Source organism: Schistocerca gregaria, chromosome 2 (genome assembly GCF_023897955.1).
Source record: "Schistocerca gregaria isolate iqSchGreg1 chromosome 2, iqSchGreg1.2, whole genome shotgun sequence".
NCBI classification, from domain to species: domain Eukaryota; kingdom Metazoa; phylum Arthropoda; class Insecta; order Orthoptera; family Acrididae; genus Schistocerca; species Schistocerca gregaria.
Window position 1 is genome coordinate 759,931,217 of NC_064921.1, and position 24,108 is coordinate 759,955,324.

General features: G+C 40.8%; 1 protein-coding gene across 2 annotated transcripts in view; it reads right to left on the reverse strand.

The window, feature by feature from the left end:
• Positions 1-24,108, reverse strand: part of LOC126334967 (myotubularin-related protein 9) — a 113,461-nt gene that overhangs the window by 56,144 nt on the left and 33,209 nt on the right. The gene's annotated exons all lie outside the window — the stretch shown is intronic.

A 24,108-nucleotide genomic window follows, 5' to 3' on the forward strand; every position in this document is an offset into this window, starting at 1 on the left:
CCATAATGCTGTAAACAGAACCTGGATCACCCAGTACACCATTGCAGGGGCTCCTGTATGTGATGCAGCATCAAGGGTAACCGCAGCCATAGTCTCCGAGCTGATAGTCCATGCTGCTGCAAACATTGTCTAACTGTTCGTGCAGATGTTTGTTGTCTTGCAAACCTCCCCATCTGTTGACTCAGGGATTGACATGCAGCTACACGATCCGTTACAGTCACGCGGACAAGATGCCTGTCATCTTGACAGCTAGTGATACGAGGCCTTTGGGATGCAGCATGGCGTTCCATATTACCCTCCTGAACCCACCGATTCCATATTCTGCTAACAGTCATTGGATCTCGACCAATGCGAGCAGCAATGTCACAATACGATTAACTGCAATTGCGATAGGCTACAATCCGATCTTTATCAAAATCGGAAACGTGATGGTACACATTTCTTCTCCTTACACGAGGTATCACAACAATATTTCACCAGGCAACGCTGGTCAACTGCTGTCTGTGTATGAGAAATTGGTTGGAAACTTTCCTCATGTCAGCATGTTGTAAGTGTCGTCACCAGTACCAAACTTGTGTGAATGCTCTGAAAAGCTAATCATTTACATATCACAGCATCTTCTTCCTGTCTGTTAAATTTCGCGTCTGTAGCACATCATCTTCATGGTGTAACAATTTTAATGGCCAGTAGTGTATCTACACAGATTTGTATCTAGCCTTTAACCACAGTTATAATGAGCTCGATGATGATGTTATTGTGATCAGGAATGTGAACAACATTTAAAATTTGTCCCATTGAAGAAGTTGGTCAATCCACTCCTGACAGTGAATCCCTTAGCTTTGGCTTAAACACTAACACCTGCCAAGGGTATCATGTTATCCTTGGACAGTTCATTAATTTCTGATACGTCTGTGTTCTAAGGCAGTGGGAACCAGCATTTCTCCATATTGTCGAGCAACTGTTTTGTTACTAAAATGTTATACATGTGTTCTGCTTCATGAAGGAAGAACATCTGTGTGACTGCTTTACACTTCCTGAATACTCTTCCCAATAATATACAATCTTTCTCCTCTTCCCTAACTTCCCTGTACTTTCAGAGTGCCAAAATTAATAGGTGTTTAGTTGGATAACTGTGTGCATGTTTTGCCTTTGCTGCTTCCCTTACTACAGTCACCCTGCACTGCACCATGCCTAAAACAGCAAAATGTTCCTCGCAGAGTGCTGGAACTTATGCTGTGCTAATGAACTACATAATACTCATATGAAGGAAACTGTATGGGGGAAACTGTAGCACATGCCGACTTCCAACAAACTGTAAAAAAAAACACACCTACAATCACCTTCCTGAAACTTTTTCTTGCTTTGTCCTCGAAGAAAGTACAATGGGAAAAGGCTTGTCACTTACTACACTTCGAATGATTACTTCATTGTTACTACGTCTATTAGCCAGAAAGTTTCCACACACTATCAATATGTAGTACTGAAGACAACCATAAAATTATGTTATTGTATGACACACAGTTTAGGAGATATAGCATGATAAATATTAAGTAGCACAAGAAATGAACTTTTCTTGATCTCGTAAATATTTCTCCATTTCAAGAGCACAAAATTTTTGTTGAATTAAAAAAGACTGTCAGAAGGTATTTCTTCTATCATCCTTATCATGTACAGTTGTCCAATTATAAAAAACACCATTTTTATTTTTATATTGTGATGCACAACACCCTGCACCTAGGAAAACATTTAATGTAGTGTCCTGCGGCCTGCAAAACATGCAAGTATATTCTGCAGCATGCTTTGATAAATTTCCACACGTCAAAGGAAGCCACTACAATGCCACACGTCAAAGGAAGCCACTACAATGCCATACGTCAAAGGAAGCCACTACAATGGTCAGTGTGCTAATGTTACATAGTACTTTATATATCATTGCATTGTCCAAGTGGACACTTTTCTTGCTGTAAAGAAGTCATTTTCCTTACTCAAGTCACATTCTGAGCTCTACCAGTCAGTCTGCATAGCTGAGAGAACAATATGGCTGTCCTCTCCAACACTTGTTGCTGCTGTTGTTTTTGTTGTTGTCATTTACGGTGATCACTGTAATGGCTATCAGCACCCATATTATTAATGCATGAAAGGAGATATGTTAAAAAGTGACTTAAGATCACACATGCAATTTCCCACTCCTCTTCACATTACCACACTCAGTCACTCTATGACATCTGGATAAGCCAGTCATTTCCTACCTACATCAGGCAATAGTCTGTGGGACTATTGAGATCCTGTGTGGCATTAATATAGTCCTGAACACACTGATTCCACATTCACATCACAGTCATGCAATTCTGTCCAAAATGAGTAGCAGTATTGCACAACTGTAAACTGCAGTCTAAATAGGCCTCAATCTTGCTGCCGTCCAACTCTGACACATGACAGTTGATATTTGCCCTTTTTGCAAAAGGTGTACCATGACGATCTCACAAACAAACAACATTTTAATGTGATTGCTGAATACAAAACATGCTATGTAATCTTTGATTAGATATAGAATATAGATGTTGCTACCTGCTTTGTGTGGTTGTGCTGAAATTTTAATTCTTTAGATACACTAGCATGTAGCAGATTTCATGCCAATTTAATTGACTGTGAAAGAATAAATAAATGAAATGAATGACAGCTTTAGTTTATCTACCAAAAGAAGGCATTGACAGCTCACAATGTCGAAGAAAACTTCCATCAAATATACAAACAAACTTGTTGTTGTTGTAGTCTTCAGTCCTGAGACTGGTTTGATGCAGCTCTCCATGCTACTCTATCTTGTGCAAGCTTCTTCATCTCCTAGTACCTACTGCAACCTACATCCTTCTGAATCTGCTTAGTGTAGTCATCTCTTGGTCTCGGTCTCCCTCTAAGATTTGTACCCTCCACGATGCCCGGCAATACTAAATTGGTGATCCCTTGATGCCTCAGAACATGTCCTACCAACCGATCCCTTCTTCTGGTCAAGTTGTGCCACAAACTTCTCTTCTCCCCAATCCTATTCAATACTTCCTGATTAGTTATGTGATCTACCCATCTAATCTTCAGCATTCTTCTGTAGCACCACATTTTGAAAGCTTCTATTCTTTTCTTGTCCAAACTATTTATCGTCCATGTTTCACTTCCATACATGGCTACACTCCATACAAATACTTTCAGCAACAACTTCCTGACACTTAAATCTATACTTGATGTTAACAAATTTCTCTTCTTCAGAAATGCTTTCCCCATTGCCAGTCTACATTTTATATCCTCTCTACTTCGACCATCATCAGTTATTTTGCTCCCTAAATAGCAAAACTCCTTTGCTACTTTAAGTGTCTCATTTCCTAATCCAATTCCCTCAGCATCACCCGAATTAATTCGACTACATTCCATTATCCTCATTTTGCTTTTGTTGATGTTCATCTTATATCCTCCTTTCAAGACACTGTCCATTCCATTCAACTGCTCTTCCAAGTCCTTTGCTGTCTCTGGCAGAATTACAATGTCATCGGCGAACCTCAACATCTTTATTTCTTCTCCATGGATTTTAATACCTATTCCGAATTTTTCTTTTGTTTCCTTTACTGCTTGCTCAATACACAGATTGAATAACATCGGGGAGAGACTACAACACTGTCACTCTCCCTTCCCAACCACTACATCCCTTTCATGCCCCTGAACTCTTATAACTGCCATCTGGTTTCTGTACAAATTGTAAATAGCCTTTCGCTCCCTGTATTTTACCCTTGTTACCTTCAGAATTTGAAAGAGTATTCCAATCAGCATTGTCAAAAGCTTTCTCTAAGTCTACTAATGCTAGAAACGTAGGTTTGCCTTTCCTTAATCTAGCTTCTAAGGTAAGTCGTAGGGACAGTATTGCCTCACGTGTCCCAATATTTCTACGGAATCCAAACTGATCTTCCCCGAGGTCGGCATCTACTAGTTTTTCCATTCGTCTGTAAAGAATTCACGTTAGTATTTTCAAGCTGTGACTTATTAAACTGATAGTTCGGCAATTTTCACATCTGTCAACACCTGCTTTCTTTGGGATTGGAATTATTATATTCTTCTTGAAGTCTGAGGGTATTTCGCCTGTTTCATACATCTTGCTCACCAGATGGTACAGTTGTCAGGACTGGCTCTCCCAAGGCCATCAGTAGTTCCAATGGAATGTTGTCTACTCCGGGGGCCTTGTTTCGACTCAGGTCTTTAAGTGCTCTGTCAAACTCTTCACACAGTATTGTATCTCCCATTTCATCTTCATCTACATCCTCTTCCATTTCCATAATATTGTCCTCAAGTACATCGCCCTTGTATAGATCCTCTATATACTCCTTCCACCTTTCTGCTTTCCCTTCTTTGCTTAGAACTGGTTTTTCATCTGAGCTCTTGAAGTTTATCAAGTGGTTCTCTTATCTCCAAAGGTCTCTCTAATTTTCCTGTAGCCAGTATCTACCTTACCCCTAGTGAGACAAGCCTCTAAATCCTTACATTTGTCCTCTAGCCATCCCTGCTTAGCCATTTTGCACTTCCTGTCGCTCTCATTTTTGAGACGTCTGTATTCCTTTTTGCCTGCTTCATTTACTGCATTTTTATATTTTCTCCTTTCATCAATTAAATTCAATATTTCTTCTGTTACCCAAGGATTTCTACTAGCCCTCGTCTTTTTACCTATTTGTCCTCTGCTGCCTTCACTACTTCATCCCTCAAAGCTACCCATTCTTCTTTTCCCCATTCCTGTCAATTGTTCCCTTATGCTCTCCCTGAAACTCTGTACAACCTCTGGTTTAGTCACTTTATCCAGGTCCCATCTCCTTAAATTCCCACCTTTCTGCAGTTTCTTTAGTTTTAATCTACAGGTAAAAACCAATAGATTGTAGTCAGAGTCCACATCTGCCCCTAGAAGTCTTACAATTTAAAACCTGGTTCCTAAATCTCTGTCTTATCATTATATAATCTATATGAAACCTGTCATTATCTCCAGGCTTCTTCCATGTATACAGCCTTCTTTTATGATTCTTGAACCAAGTGTTAGCTATGATTAAGTTGTGCTCTGTGCAAAATTCTACCAGGCGGCTTCCTCTTTCATTTCTTTGCCCCAGTCCATATTCACCTACTACGTTTCCTTCTCTCCCTTTTCCTATTACCGAATTCCAGTCACCCATGACTATTAAATTTTTGTCACCCTTCACTATCTGAATAATTTCTTTCATTTCTTCAATTTCTTCGTCATCTGCAGAGCTAGTTGGCATAAAAACTTTTACTACTGTAGTAGGTGTTGGCTTCGTATCTATCTTGGCCACAATAATGCGTTCACTATGCTGTTTGTAGTAGCTTACCCGCATTCCTATTTTCCTATTCATTATTAAACCTACTCCTGCATTACCCCTATGAGATTTTGTATTTATAACCCTATATTCACCTGACCGAAAGTCTTGTTCCTCCTGCCACCGAACTTCGCTAATTCCCACTATATCTAACTTTAACCTATCCATTTCCCTTTTTAAATTTTCTAACATACCTGCCCGATTAAGGGATCTGACATTCCACGCTCCGATCCGTAGAACGCCAGTTTTCTTTCTCCTGATAACGACGTCCTCTTGAGTAGTCCCCGCCCGGAGATCCGAATGGTGCACTATTTTACCTCCGGAATATTTTACCCAAGAGGACGCCATCATCATTTAATCATACAGTAAAGCTGCATTCCCTCGGGAAAAATTACGGCCATAGTTTCCCCTTGCTTTCAGCCGTTCGCAGTACCAGCACAGCAAGGCCGTTTTGGTTATTGTTACAAGGCCATATCAGTCAATCATCCAGACTGTTGCCCCTGCAACTACTGAAAAGGCTGCTGCCCCTCTTCAGGAACCACACGTTTGTCTGGCCTCTCAACAGATACCCCTCCGTTGTGGTTGCACCTAAGGTACGGCTATCTGTATCGCTGAGGCACGCAAGCCTCTCCACCAACGGCAAGGTCCATGGTTCATGGGGGGAGGACAAACAAATTTAATAATCTGATGTGACTGACACTCAAGAATATTTTGTTTACCACCATGAACATTAATTTATACATTTTATACTAATATTGATTGAGTTATGCTAACAAATGAAGTAGATTCAACCTCGATTTACATAAAATCAAAGCATTTTGCACATAAAACAATTGAGTATCTCTACTGAGATTTCGAATCTTGTGTCGCATCTCAAACTTTAAATTGTCATAGCTTTTCTCATATAGTTTCTTAACTTTTTATGGATGATATTGCCTCAGTTATTATCAAAGTTAACTACTTTAAATCAGGTTCATGTGCTGTCGTGCCTGTTACTTTCCTCTTGACAAGTTGATCTTAATGTAATTCGGAAGTGTCAGTTTCTTAATCACCAGCAGTGGTGTTTTTTATTATTGTTACTTTTATTTAGGGGCACATAAGCAATTAGGGTTATACGCACACATGCATAACAGTAATACAGATAAAAACAGGGATTTGGAGAAGGTCCATAAAATACGACATAGAGAAAAGAGAGGTGCTGAACTAAAGATTAAATGTCCTTTGCCATATTGATATGATAGATAAAAAGTAAAATGCAGTTGACAGCCCACGCATCGTTCACTAAAATGGCCGATTTCTCAGCCAGCAAACATAAATGAGAATGTAAGTGGTTAAAAAAAGGGCATTCTGTCAAGAAATGGCAAACTGGCAGAGGTTGAGGGCAATGAGCATTATGTGGTGGGGAAGAACCACTTAATAAATGCCAATGGCTATAAAGACAGTGCCCAATACGCAGCTTAGCTAAAATGATCTCCCCGTCATCCAAGCCGCTGTGAGATGTGTAATTCCCTGGAGCTTGTTCCCATGAAGGAAGGACCGAGATCACTGGAGGGAATGGAAGAACTCACAGGCCAAGGTGCAGGAACTGGAGTCTTGGCAGCTGCATCAGTGGCCTTATTTCCCATCAGACCAATGTAATCAGGAACACACATAAACATCATTATGACTCCATCACGACTGAGCAAATGACAACTTTCCTGGACCTGTTTCACTAAGGGAGGCTCTGATGGGCACCGAGAGAGGCGGAGCAGATAATGTAGTTGAAAAGCCTGTGTCATAGGATGTACTGCGTGACATGATACAGGACAAAGAGCTCTGCTGTAAATACTGAGCAGTGTTCCAGAAGCCAAAACCAAAAAATGTCAGTGCCAATGATGAAGGCACACCCAACACCACGGTCAGTCCAAGAGCCATCAGTGTACACAAAGATACTATCGTGAAGTTCCGGAAGAAGGTCGTGAAACTTACGGTGGTAGAGTGAGGCTGTAGAAGTGTCTATAGGAAGTGAATGAAAGCCAACGTGAACATGGATCGCTGCACGAAGTCAAGATCGTGAAGGGTTCACACCCATTTGGAAAGTGGAAGGTAGCATGAAGTTAAGGTACTGGAGCAAGAGCCAAAAGTGAAATCCAGGAGATAACAGAGAAGGGGGGTGCACCCCATACTGGTGATCAAAGAAGTCATGAAAGGACGAGGCGCAGGATGGGTGGCTAGGCATGGCAGATAAACGGCATGCGTATCTGCTGTGGAGAAAGTCACGGTGGTATGATAGCGATAGTTTGGCAGCTTTATCGTACAGACTCTCAACCGTGCTAGTGTAAATGGGGCCAGTGCATTGGCCAAATGGATGCCACTGTAGTGGATAGTATTGAGATGGCGAAGACGGACAGTCATGCTGATGCATAAATGAGACACCCATAGTCAAGTTTCGAATGGACAAGGAACTGATACAAACAGAGGAGGGTGGTCTGATCCTCTCCCCAGGGTGTACTGCTCCAAAGGAAGTCTGCTGAGGACACGCAGGACATTGAGGGACCACATACAGTGGGCGGCCAGGTAAGACACATGAGAGGACCAAGAAAGTTTCCTATCCAGAATGAGCCCCAGGAATTTCGTAGTTTCAATGAATGATAGAGTAACAGGCCCAAGATGTAAAGACAATGGAAGAAACCAACTGCACCGCCAGAAACTCATACACATGGTTTTGTCAGTGGAAAAATGAAATCCACTGTCAATGCTCCATGAGTAAAGATTATTGAGACAGTGCTGAAGATGCTGCTCAAGGAGACAAGTCCATGGAGAACTGCAATAGATCGGCAAAATCATAAATGAAAAGGGAGCCAGAGATGCCCGGTAGTAGACAGGCCATTATAGGGTTAATAGTGATAGCAAAGAGGACAACATTCAAGATGGAACCCTGAGGCATGCCTTTTTCCTGTACAAAGGTGTCCGATGAGGCAGAAGTCACAAGTATCTTGAAAACTCGGTGTTACAAAAATTCCTGAAGGAATGGGGAATGCGGCCATGAAAGCCCCATGTGTAGAGTGTACAGAGGACACCAGTCCTCCAGCAGGCATTTTAGGTTTTCTCCAAATCGAAAAACACAGCCACAGTCTGGTATCTCTGCAGAAAACCATTCACGACATTGATGGCAAAGTGATGAAATGGTCAACTGCAAAACAGTGCGCTCGATTTCCACATTGCGCATTGGTTAGCAAATTGTGAGACTTAAGCCACCATACCAGCTGGGCATGAATCATACGTTCCATCGCCTTGCAAACAAAGCTGGTGAGAGAAATGGGGTGATAACTAAAAGGAAGATGTTTATCCTTACCGGACTTAAGTTATGGGTATGACACTGGCTTCACTAAAGCGTCTGGGAATGTGCCCTCTGCCCAGCTGCAATTGTGTGTATGAAGGAGAAAGTGTTTGCCCACAAGAGAAAGGTTCTGCAACATATGAATATGAACATCATCTGGCCCTGGAGCAGAAGACTGGAATGAAGTGAGAGCATGATCTAGCTCCATCATAGTAAAGGCGGCATTGTAGAACTCATGATTCGGAGAAGAGAAGGGTATTACTTGAGCCGCCTCTGCTCATTTCCCCAATAGAGGAAGGCAGGGTGACAGTGGGTTGACCTTGAAATCTCTGCGAAATAGTGGTTCAAGGTGCTGGATGTAGCAACAGGGTCCACTATGACATCATCTGCAACTGCCAGGCCGAAAATTGGGGAATGGACCTTGGCCCCAGAGAGCCGTTGGATGTTGGCCCATATGATGAAATAGGGTTCAAATGGCTCTGAGCACTATGGGACTTAACATCTGAGGTCATCAGTTCCCTAGAACTTAAAACTACTTAAACCTAACTAGCCTAAGGACGTCACACACATTTATGCCAGAGGCAGGATTCGAACCTGCGACTGTAGCGGCCACCGGTTCCAGACTGAAGCGCCTAGAATCACTTGGCCACACTGGCCAGCTATGAAAGAGGGAGTAGAACGGTTAAAAGAACTAGTAAAGGAAATCCAGATAGCTTTTTTTCCTATCCTGAAGAATGTGATGACAATGTGCATGCAACTGTTTATAACGAATGCAGTTTGCCATCGTAGGATGACAGCTAAAAATGCAGAGAGAACGTCTCCGCATGTGAATAGCACCACAGCATGCCTCAGCCCACCAAAGGACCAGGACATGATATGGTAAAGAGGAATGGAATGGAATGTTCTGCAGTGGTAACGATAACATTTGTAAGATTTATACCTGGTCATCCCAAATGGACAAAAGTTGTTTGTTGAAGGTCGCCACGGAGGAGTAAAGCCTCCAGTCGGCCTTAGAAAGCTGCCATTTGAGTGGCACACAGGAAATGGTTGCTCCAGTACATGTCAGAGAGAACAGACAGCTCGAGACGATGGACAAGCCGGGCAGTGCAGAAGGAGAGGTCCAAATGGGAACAAGTGTGCATGGAATCTGAGAGGAACATAAGTGCTCCTGTGTTCAGGCAGATGAGGTTAAATTGATTGAGAAGTTCATCCAAGACAGCACGTCAAAACAGCAGAAAGGGGTGAGGTAATTTGCCCAATAAACAGTAGGAAGTCTGCCCTGGAGACAACAAATGACGGAGTGATGTAAACTGTACAAAGGGAAAAGGTCAAGTGAGGAAGGAAAATGCGGACTTCACCATCTCGAAGCCAGGTAGTCAGGGAGATGGGTTGACTATGAACATCTTCCTGGATGAGCAGCACGACTCTCACATGAGATGGAAAGCTGTCCCCGGGGGCAAGGCCAAAGTGGATTGTGAAGAAATGTGAGAGCTCAAAGCAGTCATGAGGACATAATTTTGTGTCCTGGAGACAGAGAACAAGCAGATGCTGTGATTTCAAGAGCAGCCATAATTTGTTGGACCGAAGGATGCAAATGTTCCATTGGAGGACAGTCATGACGAGGAAAGGGGAGGAGGGAAAAAATGAAAAGATGTTACCTCGGTGGCTGATGAGTGCCAGCCTTCTAAGACTCACTGCTACAGGGCTCAGAGGCTGGAGGATCCTGCTCCATGAGCTCTATAGAGGCGTTAGTATTCTCTTTCTGTCCGTCTGTGGACACCAGGGCAGAAAAATGGTTGGGGATGTGCACTGGTGACACGGAGGTCTGATGGGCGAAGATATCATGTGGTGCCATTGTCAAAGAGGATCTGTGAGTTGGCGAGTAAGCCCATTTGACTTTGCTTGATTTTTGGAGCCTTTCCGGATGGAAGAAGAAGACTCAGATGTTTGTTGGCTGGAGGGACTTAAGAAGTCTTCACAGGAGTATTCCTTCTGTCCTTTCCCACTTGCCGGTTGTGTGGCAGGTAACTTTGTCCCACAAGATAAAAGTTTGGTGGCTTGTTGCACAGCTTGAAGAGGAGACTGGGATGGATGATTTTACAGCCGTGGTGCTGAATTTGGGGTCGAATGTCTGCATGGCTATGTCCTTCAAGGTATGAGATATAGCAAGAACTGTACTGTAAGGGCCACATGGTAGAACATAGGGTTTCTGACTAGCCAACAACTTGTGAGCGGCTGGGTAGGGCAGTTTTTCCTTCACCCACAATCACACTCATGAGCATCCCTACCATAGGTTGCAAATTTGGCCAGGTGTCAACAGGACATTCAAATGTAGTTGTGACAATGACACTGGCAACAGTGCATCGGGTTTGGAATGTATGATTGGACTGTGATAACTTCATAGCATGCTTTAATTTATGATGGAAGCACCACTGTATCGAAAGCAAGAAAAAGAGTGCGGGTGGGCACTAAGGACGCATCTACTTTTTGATCACCTGATGCACTGCAGTGATACCCTGATCAGAGAGGTATGTTTGGACTTCTGCCTCAGTCAGACCATCAAGCAGTTTACTGTAAATAACATCACGCAAAGAATTCAATATTCGATGGACCTCAATATGAACAGTATAGGATATACTGTTATATATCATATATGTTCTCTGCTGCTCCCATGATAAGGAAAAAGCAGTGGATCACAAAACATATTATTTTCATCTACCAAAAACTATTGGTATCCTCAGTGGGAAGTGCAATATCCTAATTCCCCCACCAGGCCTGTTAGTTATAATGAAGAATTAACAGTATCAGTGACTCCCGAGAATGTGATTGTTATTGTCTTCAGTCCTGGGACTGGTTTGATGCAGCTCTCCATGCTACTCTGTCCTGTGCAAGCTTCTTCATCTCCCAGTACCTACTGCAACCTACATCCTTCTGAATCTGCTTAGTGTATTCATCTCTTGGTCTCCCTCTATGATTTTTACCCTCCGCACTGCCCTCCAATGCTAAATTTGTGATCCCTTGATGCCTCAGGACATGTCCTACCAACCGATCCCTTCTTCTAGTCAAGTTGTGCCACAAACTTCTCTTCTCCGTAATCCTATTCAATACCTCCTCATTAGTTACGTGATCTATCCACCTTATCTTCAGCATTCTTCTGTAGCACCACATTTTGAAAGCTTCTATTCTTTTCTTGTCCAAACTAGTTATCGTCCATGTTTCACTTCCATACATGGCTACACTCCATACAAATACTTTCAGAAACGACTTCCTGATACATAAATCTATATTCGATGTTAACAAATTTCTCTTCTTCAGAAATGCTTTCCTTGCCATTGACAGTCTACATTTTATATCCTCTCTACTTCGACCATCATCAGTTGTTTTACTTCCTAAATAGCAAAACTCCTTCACTACTTTAAGTGTCTCATTTCCTAATCTAATTCCCTCAAGCATCACCCGATTTAATTCGACTACATTCCATTATCCTCGTTTTGCTTTTGTTGATGTTCATCTTATATCCTCCTTTCAAGACACTGTCCATTCCATTCAACTACTCTTCCAGGTCCTTTGGTGTCTCTGACAGAATTACAATGTCATCGGCGAACCTCAAAGTTTTTACTTCTTCTCCATGAATTTTAATACCTATTCCGAATTTTTCTTTTGTTTCCTTTACTGCTTGCTCAATATACAGATTGAATAACATCGGGGAGAGGCTACAACCCTGTCTCACTCCTTTCCCAACCACTGCTTCCCTTTCATGCCCCTCGACTTTAATAACTGCCATCTGGTTTCTGTACAAATTGTAAATAGCCTTTCGCTCCCTGTATTCTACCCCGGCCACCTTCAGAAATTGAAAGAGAGTATTTCAGTCAACATTGTCAAAAGCTTTCTCCAAGTCTACTAATGCTAGAAACGTAGGTTTGCCTTTTTCTCAATCTTTCTTCTAAGATAAGTCGTAAGGTCAGCATTGCCTCACGCGTTCCAATATTTCTACGGAATCCAAACTGATCCTCCCTGAGGTCCACATCTACCAGTTTTTCCATTCGTCTGTAAAGAATTCGCATTTGTATTTTGCAGCTATGACTTATTAAACTGATAGTTCGGTAATTTTCACATCTGTCAGCACCTGCTTTCTTTGGGATTGGAATTATTATATTCTTCTTGAAGTCTGAGGGTATTTCGCCTGTCTCATACATCTTGCTCACCAGCTGGTAGAGTTTTGTCATGACTGGCTCTCCCAAGGCCATCAGTAGTTCTAATGGAATGTTGTCTAGTCCCGGTGCCTTGTTTCAACTCACGTCTTTCAGTGCTCTGTAAAACTCTTCACGCAGTATCTTATCTCCCATTTCGACTTCATCTACATCCTCTTCCATTTCCATAATATTGTCCTCAAGTACATCACCCTTGTATAAACCCTCTATATACTCCTTCCACCTTTCTGCCTTCCTTCTTTGCTTAGAACTGGGTTGCCATCTGAGCTCTTTATATTCATACAAGTGGTTCTCTTCTCTCCAAAGGTCTCTTTAATTTTCTTGTAGGCAGTATCTATCTTACCCCTAGTGAGATAAGCTTCTACATCCTTACATTTGTCCTCTAGCCATCCCTGCTTAGCCACTTTGCACTTCCTGTCGATCTCATTTTTGAGACATTTGTATTCCTTTTTGCCTGCTTCATTTACTGCATTTTTATATTTTCTCCTTTCATCAATTAAATTCAATATTTCTTCTGTTACCCAAGGATTTCTAGCAGCCCTCGTCTTTTTACCTACTTTATCCTCTGCTGCCTTCACTACTTCATCCCTCAGAGCTACCCATTCTTCTTCTACTGTGTTTCTTTCCCCCATTCCTGTCAATTCTTCCCTTATGCTCTCCTTGAAACTCTGTACAACCTCTGGCTCTTTCAGCTTATCCAGTGCCCATGTACTTAAATTCCCACCTTTTTGCAGTTTCTTCAGTTTTAATCTACAGGTCATAACCAATAGATTGTGGTCAGAGTACACATCTGCCCCTGGAAAGTCCTACAATTTAAATTGAGAATGTGGTGGTGATTAAAGATGAATACATTGAGGAACACACAGGAGACCAAGTAGGAATCTCCTTTGAAAAACAAGACCACACCGTTGGCAAAAAAACAGTCTATGAGGAATTAATTTTTGTCTGGGTACAAGAATTAAGATCATTAACATAACAGAAGATGAGAAAAGGAAGAGGGGATGCATTCATTTATATCAAAGACATTTAGGCCTCAGAATAGAAAGAGTCAAGGCAAACACAAAAAGATACTAGTTAACGATGAAGAATTTAAAAAAGCTGGTGTGTGCAGTACAAATTTAGAAAGGTAACAATACTAAAAATATGAGGACAAATCAGAAACTCTTTGCTACTATGGTTTTTTAGTCAAATTATGACAGTAAATGTGAAATAAACATATCCATTCCCAGTGATGGTCCTTACTTGGACCAGACCAGCCTTATATGACAGAAATTCTGCAGCACAGCACTGCTGCGAGCTGTTGAAGGTGGTGATTGTGCTTTGCAAGGCAACAGCTGAATAGGAACAAAGGGTGATTCATTTTCTATGGAGCATGAGAAGAGCACCCATCAAAATCTGCAGGGAAATGATGCCCACATATGAGGAAACGTGTCTCATTTTTAGAATGTGGGATGGTGGTATATTGAGCTCGCAAAAGGCCACGAAGTGTTGCACGACAATGAGCATTCAGGGAGGCTGCACATTTATCTCTGGGAGAGTCTGGACCATCCACTGAGCAGTCCACAACTTGCCCCTAGTGATTTCTATGTTTTTTATCAGCTGAAGAAGTTACTGGCAGGACAGCGATTCACATACTATCAAGATGTGAAGCCAAGACAGCTGTCTGACGGCAGTTCCACAATCAACTGGACTAATTCTACCACAGGAGCATCTCAAGTTTAGTGCTAAGGTGGGACAAATGCCTGAACCTGTGTGAGGACTATGTGCAAAAATAGTGTAAGGTATACAGAAGAGTGTGTATATTTGTAACTGTCTGTACGTACCTTATTTCAGCTAGTAAAAAACAGGGGCAAAGGTTTTCTGATTCACCCTCATACATATGTTCATGCTGCAAATTTGTGTAACAGTTACTACAGTTTGTTTTGTGAATAAGGCTCTCATATTGCAGACAAGATGGAATACCTGTTGTAGAGATAAATATACAATGTATGAGGTCTGTTCAAAAAACTGTGGAACATTCGTAATTTCATGCCAATGGTGTGTTCGAACGAAATGTGGTTGGCACCCCTGCACATGCCTGTGTTTAATGTGTAAACACTGGAAGATTCAATGTTATATGTCCATTAGTTATTGCTCAGTGCTGTATTGAGTAGAATGTCGTGTCACGCAGTTTGCAAATTTTGAGACAGCACAGTTTGAGAAGTAATGCGTTTGCACTCAATTTTTATTGAAACTCAAGAAAACCTTTACAGAGACACATCAAATGATGCAAGAAGCCAACAGTGATGAGTGTTTAAGCCATGCTCAGTGTTACAAACAGTTCAAATGGTTTAAAAATAACTGGATAGAAATTAAAGAAGACCCTCATTCAGAATGCCCTTCGACGTCTTCTGACGATGCTCACATTAGGAATGCCAATTAAATTGTGCGTGCCAATGAAAAACTGACTGTCCGAGAGATTGCAGTGGAATGTAACATTCCAGCTGGATCATGTCATGAAATCCTGACAGCATCTCAGAATGCACTGTGTCATCGCCAAGTTTGTCCCATGGCTCACGAGTCAAGACCAGACAGACCTTCGCTTCACAATGTGTGAAGAGCTTTCGTATCATGCAGATGAGAATGAGATGTGATGTGATGATATGTGGGCCTACAGTTATGATGTTGAGACGGAGGTTCAGTCTTCATGAAGGGTCACGAAATGTTCTCCAAAACCAAAAAAAGCTCATCAGGTCAGGTCATATGTTAAAGTCATGCTGGGGTACAAACTGCCAATCAATGGTTGTATCGGGATGTGTTGAGATGCCTGTGAGAAAATGTGAGGAGGAAATGGTCTCAAATGTGGCGGACAATTGGCTCTTGCATCACAATAACGCACCTGCACATTCATCCCTCCTGTTGTTATGTGACTATTGCACTAAAAATGAAATCACTGGGCTGCCTCATTCTCCATACTCTTCAGACCTGGCACATGTGGACTTTTTTATTTCCAAAGTTGACAACCCCATTGAAAGGGAGAAGATTTGCAATGATAACCAGAAAAATAAAATTCACAGATGGTGCTTTGCGCAATCCACCAGGAAGTGTACCACTATTGCTTCCGGAAGTGGAAACTGTGTTGGAAGCAGAGTACCTATCATGGAGGAGAGTATTGCAAAGAAGACCATTCATGATAAGTAAAAGGTAATCGCAGAAAAAATCTGTGGACAAAGTTCTGTAATTTTTTGAAGGGACCTCATGCATGTGACACACTGTCTCTAACAACTTTGAGTGCAGTGTGACATGGCATACTTCCACTACATAAAATATATTTAGTTGAGGTTGGAAACAGATATGACTCTGTTTTCAGCATTAAAAATAAATTCAGAACATTCAATTGATGGACGCGTCCAGTTAAGAACAAGGTGCAGGATAACACTGTACATATTTCCAGTGAGAGTCTGTTGCAATTGCTCCAGAGTTGGAGAACCAGGCCAACAGTCCAGGGGAAAACTGTGGCAAGATATGTTTGTAGCAATTCCACTCCACAGCATCTTGAATTCTGGACATAATACACTGAACAAATTTTGTCCTATCTCACAATGCAACAAACAAAACACAATATCAGGAATATGAATTATGAATGACAGTTACAGATACACAAGTTTCTCATATGGTGAATTACCACAATTAAAGATGTAACTGGAAAGATTGAGGGAGTGTCATATGTTGAATTAGCCAACTGACAAAATAATTATTGTATAAACTCCCAAGTTGACAAGACTGCAAGCCCAAGATAACAGGCCAAAAATACCGGACTAGAATGAGTTTCCACAACTGTCAGTTCATAACAGTAAAAGAGCGTACTCTAGGTACAGGAAAAGGTGTAGTCATACATCAAACAATGGAAAATCCAGGATGGAATGTAACAGTATTGTGAAAAGGAAAGTTGCCACTCACCATATTACGGAGATGCTGAGTCACAGACAGGCACAACAAAAAGACTACCACAAATATAGCTTTCAGCCAATAAGGCTTTCATCAAAATTAAGACAACAAACACAACCATACACACTCACGCAAATGCAACTCTCCCCACACATGACTGCAGTCTCAGGCAACTGAGGCCACACTGTGAGCAGCAGCACCAGTGCATGATGGGATGGTGACTGGATGGGGGTAAGGAGTAGGCTGGGGTGGGGAGGGGAGCGATAGTAGCATATCCCCCACCCCTCCCCACTGCCCTCCATCTAACCTCCCGACTGCACCCTCTTTCCACCCCAGCCCTGCACACTCCCCAAGAGCACGTAACTGTCCATCACCCCTACCCTACTATCGCACCACTCCCCACCCCACCCCAGCCTATCCTTTACCCCAACCCAATTGCCTCTCCCATCAAGTACTGGTGCTGCTGCTCACAGCGCGGCCTCAGTTGCCCGAGACTGCAGTCGTGTGTGAGAGTTGTGTTTGCATGAATGTGTATGTGTGTTTGTCACCTAATTTTGACAAAGGCCTTACTGGCCAAAAGCTACATTTGTGGCAGTCTTTGTCCTGTGATAGCAACCACCGAGTTTCACAAGCAAAATGTTGACAGATTGATTCAGGACAGTCGTCATATCACTCAGAGAGAAACTGCAAGTGCAATAGGCATTTCACAAGAACATGTGGGTCACATTATTGCTTGGCTTTGCTATCAGAAGATCCATGCATGATGGGTACCACGGATGTGGACTCCTGAAATGAAAGTGCCCAGACTTGAAATTTTCCAGGAATTACTCTTGCGTTACGAGAATGAAGGTGACACCTTTCTACATTCAACTGTGACAGGAGATGAAATGTGGATACACCATTACGTTGAGAGAACTGTGAGACTGTGGTTGCGAAAACAGAGTGTTGACTTCTTCCATGACGGCTTCAGAAAACTTGTTCATTGTTGGCAGTAATGTATCCAATTGGCTGGTAATTATGTGGAAAAGTGAATATTGGTAATTAAAGATCCCACTCTAAAGATTATTTCAGCATTTGATTTATTACAATATTCCCATCGAAACCCAATTAATGAAGGTGGAGACATTACTTTTCATTCAATCCCCATAAAACATCCAATATTCCACATAACACCTTCACACTATGTTTTCTTCCTTCTGTTTTCCTTTTCTAGAAAAACTTACCCCCGAGCTGAGCACTGCACAGTACTACCACCTCTTCCACTTTCACCACAAGCTCAACATCTCACTCATTATAGAGGGATGCTGACTCAGATTTTCATGATAGTAAATGGGAAGTTGCACTACAGAAAATGGCCCAGAGATCACCAGTGTGTGTGTGTGTGTGTGTGTGTGTGTGTGTGTGTGTGTGTGTGTGTGTGCAGTGAGTTAAGTGTCATGAAACAATGTGTGTATAGCATGTGCAGTGACTGATAGTGAGATATGAGTGAACGGTGTGGCATTATATTATTTAATAAGTTATTTGTAAAAAAGTATTGTATATTAGGAGTAGATCTAATGATTATCTCTAACTAGTCTGTAAATGTATGTGCATAAAAATTAGCTTATTTTAAATTAGTCTAAACCTGTAAATACTTTGACATGTCCTACATCCTTGTAAAAAGAGATTTACAGATGAATAAAGCTACTACTACTACTACTACTACTACTACTAACAGAAAGTGCACTGCATGTGGCAGAGGTGGGGGAATAGGAAGGTCACAAAATAAAAAGATATAAAAAAACTAAAAGGGAATGAAGAAAGGAATAGTCACTGAAATGCTGAGGCCAAGGAAATTTAAGAAAATAATTAACATAAATTAAGGCTAAGTGAGTGGTGAGAACCAAGTATATGTTGTAATATAAGTTGCCACCTGCAAAGTTCTGAGAAACTAGGATCTGGGGGAAAAAATCCAGATGGCATGTGTGGTGAAACTGGCACTGAGGTCATGACTATCATGTTGAAGAGCACGCTCTGCAAATGGACATTGTGAGTTGCCAGTATAGACCCTTTGTCTACACGTAATTAGTTAGGATGAATATTGTGTTGTCTATATTAATTGTTTATTATGCTCTGTGATCACACACGTTGAAAAGCATGCAAGCCAGATACTTTGTACAGCAATTAATATTCTATTGTTGGAGATTTGCTTCCTACTTCCTTGGATGTTGGGTGCTAGGCACCCCTTTGTAAATACAATATTCATGTTTGTGATGAGGAAAAACTGGGGAAAAAATGCCCATTTTATTGGTGATGAGGTCAACTAGGGCTTTATGCCATTCACTGTCTTGTCTCACAGTGGGATAAATGTGTTAATAGTTATGGTGATTACTATTGAAATAATAAACAGTTTACTTACTTTTTTTCTGTCTGACTCATTTTCATTTCACTGCCTCTTATATGTACATTTATTATCTATTTCATGTAGTGTTGTTCGTGTTACTTGTTTTAGCGAATACATCCTGTGGTCACACATGTTGCGAAGTGTGCAAGCCAACTACCTAGTACAAGAATTAATATTCTGTGGTTGGAGGTTCACTTCCTGCTAGCTTAGATCGTGGGCACTAGACTTGCTTCAGTGACTACACCACCACATGCATGCAATTTGATTTGATTGTTTGAAAAAGTCACATCACACCAAACTGATCGATCAAGTCTTTTCAACAAAAGTATCAGATGTTGACACAGATCCAGACTTACTCAGAGTTGCCACCTAAAACAAGACTCACAATCCATGTGGCTTACCTAACAATAATTCACAATGCACGTCTGATGAGCAACATATGAAATTATATCCACGAGACTTACTTGCCAAGAGTGTATCTGGCAATGACAGATGTTCAATCTCCCATGTCAATAAAGGAAGAAATGTGACAGTTTTTTGAGGAATAAATACAATAGCATCTATCAATGACATCAATCAATTTCAACTGGAACGTTACATTAGGAGTACGGTGCATTATATAATTTAGATTCTATGAATAACATTCAGCAGTTGTTCGTTGGGTGGTGTACCTTGGTATATCAACAACATTAACAGCATTTTTCTCACTGTGCAAGGATAACTACTCTGAAGTGCCAATATACCACACATGGAACACATCAGCTAACAAATTTCAACACTGCAAACATTGCAGGACATTCCAGCTTGTATTTGACTGGAATGTTAGGCTGTATGTATGCAATATGCCCAAACAATGCAAGATGCTTTTATTTGGGATTACTGTTAATTAGTGCATGTGTATTGTCAGCCTTTCATGAATTAAGAACTTATCATTATGTTCACCAAGAATTAAATTTTTTTGAAAACAATGCGCACTGGGACCCTTCACGCACTGATGCATTGAATGTTGCTACTAAATCGATGAAAACATTCTACACTGTGAGTGTTGAGCTCCGAATCACAATTCAGACATCCATTAAACACCAAACATTTACAGTGAGGCACCTGTTCTGGTTGAGAACATTGTTTGGCAATGGCTAACAAAGTGCAGCGACTGCAGTGCCGAATCAATCTCCAAATGACTTTTTCGATCTTCATTTGCAATGAGAAACACAATTCAATGTCGATTAATTGTATACTTTCCTTTTAAGGATTTTTCCATGGCGATTAATTGTATACTTTCCTTTTAAGGATTTTTCCAAAATTTGTTCTATAACAACACATAGGGCATGACAGAATTATGGAAGCAATTGCATGCCAAAGTGGCAGATTGAATTTCCTAGATGTGACTGCAGGCACAAGCAAACTTTTCTCATTCCACTTATTTCAGTACCATACAATCATGAAAAAATGTTACATTGGTAGTGGCGTCATCTGGAATTGCTGCATCTCTTTTGGATGGTAGCCAAAAAGTGCATTCACCATTGAAATTGCTGTTGAATATGGAGAGCCCTGAGATAGTAACTTGCAATATCAACAAAAATGCTGGTATGGGTAAAAAACTTGAATCATGTCAACTCATTACATGGGATGAATGTACTAAGGCATACAAAAAGGCACTGGAAGTTCTTCATTGTACACTCAAAGATTTGAGAGCAAATTAACAGTTCTTCAGTGACATACACATTTTATTGTCTGGTGACTCTGACAAACTACCAGTTATCCACATTCAGAACTCACTGGTGAATGTACTACACATCTCAAATCATCAGTTTTATGGTGGCATGGATATAAATTGACTTTGAAGGTCAATATGCATGTACAACTACAACAGGATCCATCTATCGAAAGCTTCACAAAACAATTGTTGGATACTGGTAATAGGAATACAGCTACTGATGAATCCACACAATGTACCACATTGCTAACAAACTTCTGCAAAGTTATGCAGCCACAGATAAACTGATTCACAAAGTTTTCCCAAATATCACAAAGAATTACAAAAATCATACGTGGCTCAGTGCAGCCAAAAATTACAGTGTCAATGCCATCAATTTCACAATTCGAAATCAAATACCGGGTTATGCAATAACGTATCAATCCAAAAACAGTATAGTGAATCAAGATGAAGTTGTCAATTATCCAGTGAAATTCAAGATTTAACATTGAAAACTGCTGTGCTATCATTCTTCTCTAAACATAAATTCATCATGACTTCACCGTCGTACCAGGCTTTCAGTGAAAAATATGGTGAACAGTATCATTGAAGCTACAGTTTTAAACAGAAAATTTACAGAATAAGATGCACCGTTGCCTTGCATCCCAACACTACTGTGATTCCAATTCAAAAATTGGCAGTTTCTGGTGTGATTTGCATTTTCAATGATGATCAACGAAGTACAGGGGCAACTGTTCCAGGTGTGTGGACTAAATATGGCAAATCCATAATTCTCACATGGACAGCTGTATGTGGCCTGATAACACATTTGAAAATCTTCTGATTTATCCATTTTCACACAAGAAGAAAAACAAAAAAATTGTACATCCAAAAGGACGACAGTAAACAGAATTTAAACACACTTTTTCTTTGAGTGATATTCCAACAAATGCCTGGTATTTGCTAGTAGGATATAAAGCATTGTGTATGTATCTAGGTACAATGAGAACACCATCTAATGAGCTATTACTTGAAGCACTGCACCCTCCATTGCACATCAAAATTAATGGACAATACCAGATAATTACAAAAGAATACTATGCATGATGAACAAAATGGCACCCTGTCTAGTGTCAGATTATGGAGAGATTCAAAATCTTCCAAATAAGACATTAACAAAAATATCATGCTATGAGTATGAGTTGAACCAATCATTGGCACCACCTAAAGGTGTCGATCTTACACGACAATGTAACAACATGTGACCATGGCAATGGAAAGTTTACACCACTTGACAGAGGCAGCTCCTGACAGAATAATATTTACAGATGGAACAAAAAATACAGGGCCATTATAATTAAACTTTCGCCAATTGAGAGGGCTCCTTAAAATGAGTGATTGTAGGACAATGAAACTTCATAGAAACATTTGTAAGAACACAGGGAAAACAAATAATGAAAAAAAAAACCATTAGAAACACATTTTAATTTCCATTTGAGGGGGTAGCGCATAAGTTCCAGGTTAAAAAATGGATCACTGTGATGACCATCTGCATCCACAAAACCTGGAACCACATTAGAGATTGCTCTACTGAGGCCCAAAACATCTCAGGTGGGATGCTGGCTATCTCCCTTGCTATGCTCATCTTCAACCTCCAACATGCGTTGGTGTCCCACTCATAAACACTGTCTTTCACATAAACCCACAGTCAGAAATCACAAGGTTTCAGATCTGCTGATCTTGGTGGCCTCACAGTTTGGAGTGATTGGCCAATGATTTGGTTTTCTCCAAATGTGTTAAGGAGTATTCAAGTAACCTCACGAGCAATGTGCGTCGATACTCATGAAGAGCAGCACCACTATTTCCGTTGTTTTGATAAAACAGCTTTACAAGTAAAGCACCACTCACCTTATTCAGACCTACATTGACTCTCTGCAACTGTAATGCATGCTTACGCCTGTGTTTCAACCGTAGTCACCATACCAGTATCGATGTCTAAAGGCAAGCCATCACTCTAAAATTATTAACAATGCAAACCCTGCAGCACATAGACTGATCATCATTCTCATAAAGCTGGGTACCCATATGGTAAATGGTTTTCAACCTCCACTGGGTCAAGTAGCAGAAGATTAATTATTACCATCCTGTGCTATGGGCAATACCTTTGCAGACATAGACCCCACTACAGGAGATGCAGGAGGATTTAAAATGATCAAAGAAAGATCAAATGTGACCATAGCATTTTCAGTAATCTTGTTGGTGCTGAAACATGCTTCTCAAACTGTTGATCTGAAAACAATTAAACACTTGGACTCTTCAGCAACAATGCTTTATTGAAATACCATAGCAATGCCATAACAACTCCTTGATGTACAAATAAACCATTCAGTAAGTGGTACACATCTAAGAGAGGAACAATGAAGTTATTTTTGTGTGGGTAGAAGGGCACTGTGGTCTTCATGGGAATGAAATGGCTAATAAGTTAGTGAAAGAAGCAATTACCATGGACAGTCAGAAACATGATAGATCTCATACTCAAGATTCCACAATCCCAATCAAGAAATCATTACAAAACAAATGAGATAGTGACTAGAAAAGATCTAGTACTATCAGAGGACATAGCCATACTGAAGGACAACCATATTCACCAGAATTTTACTGGTATACTAAACGAACAATACCACCAAGATTTTATGTAACAGCAGCATGCCTAAAATTCACATATACGCACCTTAAGCAAAATCTTCAATGCCCCATGGTCATAAGTAGGTGAGTTGGAGAGGAAGATTACATTTTCATGGCAGAGATTAGGGATGATCCATACTTCCTTGAAATTTAACATTTTTTCATTATTATTTGAGTGTATAGCTGTGATTTAATATGAACAATGTGGTTTTTCATACAAGCACCAGTGTGTTCTCGGTATACTGTCAATTAAATGAACACTGCATGGAAGCTGAAAAGGAGGGGAGGAACATTAAGAGTTTAATGTAACATTGACAACAAGGTCATTAGAGAAGCAGCATGAGCTCAAATTGGGGCAGGAAATTGGCTGTGCCCTTTTCAAAGGAACTGTCTCTGCATTGCCATAAGTGATTTACAGAAATCATGGGATTTCAACCATCATCCTCCTGAAAGCAAGTCCAGTGTGACAACCACTGTGCTAACTTGCTCAAACCTGGACATTGAGCTTCAGGGAGTAAAATGATCAAGAATAA